Source organism: Cherax quadricarinatus, chromosome 34 (genome assembly GCF_038502225.1).
Source record: "Cherax quadricarinatus isolate ZL_2023a chromosome 34, ASM3850222v1, whole genome shotgun sequence".
NCBI lineage: Eukaryota > Metazoa > Arthropoda > Malacostraca > Decapoda > Parastacidae > Cherax > Cherax quadricarinatus.
Genome location: NC_091325.1, coordinates 12,887,490 through 12,894,064, shown reverse-complemented (window position 1 = coordinate 12,894,064; position 6,575 = coordinate 12,887,490).

The window sequence follows — 6,575 nt, the reverse complement described above, 5'->3', positions numbered from 1 at the left end:
TTATTATAAAAAGAACAATTTATTTTAGCCTAACCCAACTAAATATATTTTAAATACGTTTACAATAATTTAATACTAAATAAACACAATCAAATATATATTTTTCGTTAGGTTCAGAATGATTTTGGCGAAATTATTGCATACACAAATTTTCACTTGTCCTATATAGCAAAATGAGCGTTGCTATTTAAGCCAAGTTCGCAAGTTCTGCCTATTCGGCACGACATATGTATATATAAATATATATATATATATATATATATATATATATATATATATATATATATATATATATATATATATATATATATATATATATATATACATATATATATATATATATATATATATATATATATATATATATATATATATATATATATATATATATGTCGTGCCGAATAGGCAGAACTTGCGATCTTGGCTTAAATAGCAACGCTCTTCTTGCCATATAGGGCAAACGAAAATTTGTGTATGCAATAACTTCGCCAAAATCATTTTTAACCTAATGAAAAAAATATATTTCACTGTGTTTGTTTAGTATTAAATTATTGTAAACAAATCTGAAATATATTTAGTTAGGTGAGGCTAAAATAAATAGCGCTTGTTATAATAAGGTTAGGTAAGTTTTCTAAGTTCCTTTTGGTGCAAAATTATAAATTTTTACATCACCATTAATGAAAAAAATATATCTTTAAACGTATAAGAATTTTTTTTAGAAAGGACTTAATTTTTAATGAGTTCTTGCTAATTGACCAGTTTTACATATTCGGCACGACATATATATATATATATATATATATATATATATATATATATATATATATATATATATATATATATATATATATATATATATATATATATATATATATATATATATATATATATATATATATATATATGTCGTGCCGAATATGTAAAATTGGTCAATTAGCAAGAACTCATTTAAAATTAAGTACTTTCCGAAATTTTCTCTTATACATTTAAAGATATATTTTTTTCATTAATGTTAATGTAAAAATTTTTAATTTTGCACCAAAAGAATCTTAGAAAACTTACCTAACCCAACTAAATATATTTTAGATTTGTTTACAGTAATTTTATACTAAACAAACACAGTGAAATATATTTTTTTCGTTAAGTTCAGAATGATTTTGGCGAAATTATTGCATACACAAATTTTCACTTGTCCTATATGGCAAGATAAGCGTTGCTATTTAGGCCAAGATCGCAAGATCTGCCTATTCGGCACCACACACACACACACACACACACACACACACACACACACACACACACACACACACACACACACACACACATATACATATATACATATATATATATATATATATATATATATATATATATATATATATATATGTACATATATAAATATATATATATATATATATGTATATATATGTATATACGTGTGTGTGTGTGTGTGTGTGTCGTGCCGAATATGTAAAACTGGTCAATTAGCAAGAATTCATTTAAAATTAAGTCCTTTCTAAAATTTTCTCTTATACGTTTAAAGATATATTTTTTTCATTAATGTTGGTGTAAAAATTTATAATTTTGCACCAAAAGGAACTTCGAAAACTTACCTAACCTTATTATAACAAGCGAAATTTATTTTACCTTAACCCAACTAAATGTATTTTAGATTTGTTTACAATAATTTAGTACTAAACAGACGCAGTGAAATATATTTTTTTCGTTAGGTTCAGAATGATTTTGGCGAAATTATTGCATACACAAATTTTCACTTGTCCTATATGGCAAGATGAGCGTTGCTATTTAAGCCAAGATCGGAAGTTCTGCCTATTCGGCACGACATATATATATATATATATATATATAAATATATATATATATATATATATATATATATATATATAAATATATATTATATAAATATATATATCTTGGCTCATGGGGAAAGAGTGCATCTAATTTCCTTAAGGAGCTGGGAAAAATCCTCATCAGGGTAACTAGGGATCCCAGGGTAGCTAGTTTTCTGTTCCAGCGGCTCAGCGCGGCTGTTCAAAGGGGTAATGCATGCTGCATTTTGGGCACACGCCCCAGCTCTGAGGAGCTGGATGAGATTTTCGCCTTATAATCGGTGATACACACGTAACAACATGTACCGTATATGCCACCTTTATATCAACAATGTATCTCTTAAATCTTCTGTGCCATATTATGTAATAAAATATTCCTATTGGTAAAAAAAAATAGTTTAAAAGATGGGGTGGTAGGGGAAGTGGAATATTCAAATGGCTTCAGGAAGAAATCCAAATATTCTTCCTTGAAGCCTTTTTATCCACATCTATATATATACATATATATATATATATATATATATATATATATATATATATATATATATATATATATATATATATATATATATATATATATATATATATATATATTTATATATGTCGTGCCTAATAGGTAAAACTGGTCAATTAGCAATAACTCATTTAAAATTAAGTCCTTTCTAAAAAAATTTCTCTTACACGTTTAAAGATATATTTTTTTTCATTAATGTTGATGTAAAAAATTATAATTTTGTACCAAAAGGAACTTAGAAAACTTACCTAACCTTATTATAACAAGAGCAATTTATTTTAGCCTAACTCAACTAAATATATTTTAGATTTGTTTACAATAATTTAATACTAAACAAACACAGTGAAATGTTTTTTTTTCGTTAGATTCAGAATGATTTTGGCGAAATTATTGCATACACAAATTTTAGCTTGTCCTATATGGCAAGATGAGCGTTGCTATTTAAGCCAAGATCGCAAGTTCTACCTATTCGGCACGACAAATATATATATATATATGTTGTGCCGAATATGTAAAACTGGTCAATTAGCAAGAACTCATTTAAAATTAAGTCCTTTCTAAAATTTTCTCTTATACGTTTAAAGATATATTTTTTTCATTAATGTTGATGTAAAAATTTATGATATTGCAGCAGAAGGAACTTAGAAAACTTACCTAACCTTATTATAACAAGCGAAATTTATTTTAGCCTAACCCAACTAAATATATATATATATATATATATATATATATATATATATATATATATATATATATATATATATATATATATGTCATGCCGAATAGGCAGAACTTGCGATCTTGGCTTAAATAGCAACGCTCATCTTGTACAAGAATGGTATACAATACCGACAAGATGAAATTGAGACACATGTGCAACATCTTGGTATCTTTATTGTAGACGTTTCACCATCCAGTGGCTTTATCAATACAAATACCAGAACATAACTTGAAGACAAGAGAACTATGTACAGAAGATGAGGTAATCAGTCCCTCAACCTAGCAGTAGGTGCGAAGAGCACCATAGTTGTGGAGATTCTGAAGGAGAGATAGATAGATAGGACTCACAGGTAAGGACCCACTAGGGGCGAGGGGCAAGTGGGGACAGTGCGAAGAATAGATGGTGAGAGGAATGTCTTGAGTTGAAGAGAAAAGAGTCAGGACTAGACCCAACTGCTAAGCCTGGATAAACAATAACGAAGTTGACATAAAAAATAACAGGGACTCTGCGGGTGCTGACAGCAACTGACTGGAAGCACTTCAACCCGCAATGACTGGATATGGTTCAGGGACATGTTGTTTTCAAAGGCGACGCAAAAACGCACATCGCAAGCACTTCAGCCCTAAAAACGCACAAAGACACAGCTATACGGCAATGGCACTTTTAAGTTATTTCTGAAGGAGAAGCAAGGCGCCTGACGCTTATATAGTAACGTCAGGTGGAAATGGGACGGGTAGCAGACGAGGGCATAGTCACTGGTTGGCGGGATTCCCCAGTGGAAGTAGGTCCTACCCAAAGAGATGGGTTAGTTGTAGTAGTAGTTGTCGTAGTCGTGATTACCTCATCTTCTGTACATAGTTCTTCTGTCTTCAAGTTATGTCCTGGAATTTGTATTGATAAAGCCACTTGATGGCAAAACGTCTACAATAAAGATACCCAGATGTTGCACATGTGTCTTAATTTCATCTTGTCGGTATTGTATACCATTCTTGTACAACTTGTCAGACACTGCAACATCATGGAATCTTGATTCTGAGGACATGTACATAACCTTCACGACTACGACAACTACTACTACAACTAACCCATCTCTTTGGGTAGGACCTACTTCCACTGGGGAATCCCGCCTACCAGTGAATATGCCCTCGTCTGCTACCCGTCCCATTTCCACCTGACGTTACTATATAAGCGTCAGGCGCCTTGCTTCTCCTTCAGAATCTCCACGACTATGGTGCTCTTCGCACCTACTGCTAGGTTGAGGGACTGATTACCTCATCTTCTGTACATAGTTCTCCTGTCTTCAAGTTATGTCCTGGAATTTATATTGATAAAGCCACTGGATGGCGAAACGTCTACAATAAAGATACCCAGATGTTGCACATGTGTCTCAATTTCAACGCTCATCTTGCCATATAGGACAAGCGAAAATTTGTGTATGCAATAATTTCGCCAAAATCATTCTGAACCTAACGATATATATATATATATATATATATATATATATATATATATATATATATATATATATATATATATATATATATATATATATATATATATATATGTATAAATATACATATATATATATATATATATATATATATATATATATATATATATATATATATATATATATATATATATATATATATATATGCAAAACAACCACTCTGAAAGAATAGAGAAATTCCAAGCGCTTTCGTGACTACTCACATTCTCAAGGAACTATGAAAGTAAAGCATCCAAGGAAGGTATATAAGGGGGTCTGGCCAACACCTCGCTATCAGATCCCACAACGGTTAAACACCTGACGCGCGCCGGCCCAACTGGACAGGTCCTTTGCACAACCACCAACAAACTATTCTACCCAAGAAAATTTTTTAAAATTATTGTTTGTCCAGTGTATTATTAAACTCTTCCCAAATTCTATTAATTATAAATGAATCTAATTTATATAAACCAAAGGAAATATTCATATTATTGTCAAAACTGCTTTTTATGAAAACAAGATTCAATTATATTCCTGTCGACCATGGACTTGCTTGATACTACTTTCTCAACTTTTTGAAAATCAATTGGATGGTTAAAATCTCTTACATGAATAAATAGAGCATTAGAATCTTGTCCACTTCTAATGCTATATTTATGTTGTTTTAATCTTAGTTCGAGATTTTTACCAGTTTGACCGTAATAAACTTTATCGCAAATTTTACAAGGAATCTTATAGACACATCCATCAGCATTTTGGGGGGAATTCTTCATCAAAAGTTTTTTTACTGTATCAAGATTTTTGAATACAACTTTAATATTAAAAGTCTTAAGAAGAGAAGGCATATCAACCAAGTTTTCATGGTAAGAGAGAACCAACATATTTTTAGTTGAATAAGGCTGGTTGTCCCTTTTTGGATTGTAAAAAGTATTTCTAGCAACTTTAAAAGATTTATCAATTACATTTCTTGGGTATTTTAAATCATTACCTATTTCAAAAATTTTGGATATTTCCTCATCTATGAACTCAGGACTACAAATTCGTAAAGCCCTCAAAAACATTGATGAGAAAACAAACAGTTTGACTCTATCTTGATGCGAAGAATAATAGTGGACATAGGAACAGTTATTTGTAAGTTTTCTGTAAATTTTAAATTTGAATTCATTATTACCCTTAATAATTAAAACATCTAGAAAAGGTAATGAGTTATTTTCTTCAAACTCAGCAGTAAAGTTTATAGAATGGGCTAAGCTATTTAATTTTCCCAGGATATGGTGTATATCTACATTTTTGGGCATAAGACACAAAATATCATCAACATATCTGAACCATTTAGCTCTATTAGGGAGGATTGTGTTAAGCAATCTTGTTTCAAAAAATTCCATGTATAGGTTACTAAGAAGAGGTGAAAGAGGATTTCCCAATGCCATACCAAACTTGTATGTATATATATATATATGTATATATATATATATATATATATATATATATATATATATATATATAAATATATATATATATATATATATATATATATATATATATATATATATATATATATATATATATATATATATATATATATACATACATACATACATATATGCACGTGCGTCTATCTGATGTGCACCCCCTGGAAACCACGAATGATAGAACACACACACGCACACACACACACACACACATACACACACACACACATACACACACACACACACACACACACACACACACACACACACATACACACACACACACACACACACACACACACATACACACACACACACATACACACACACACACACACACACACACACACACACACACACACACACACACACACACACATTATACATCATTGCTTAATTATTTCTATTTATATAAATGACTTGCCAGAATGATTAAACACATAAATATATCTGCGGATCCTATGCAAAGTAATAAAATGCCTATCCGTGAAAAAAAAAATTAAGACAAAGGTGTTAGGAAGAGGGTAAA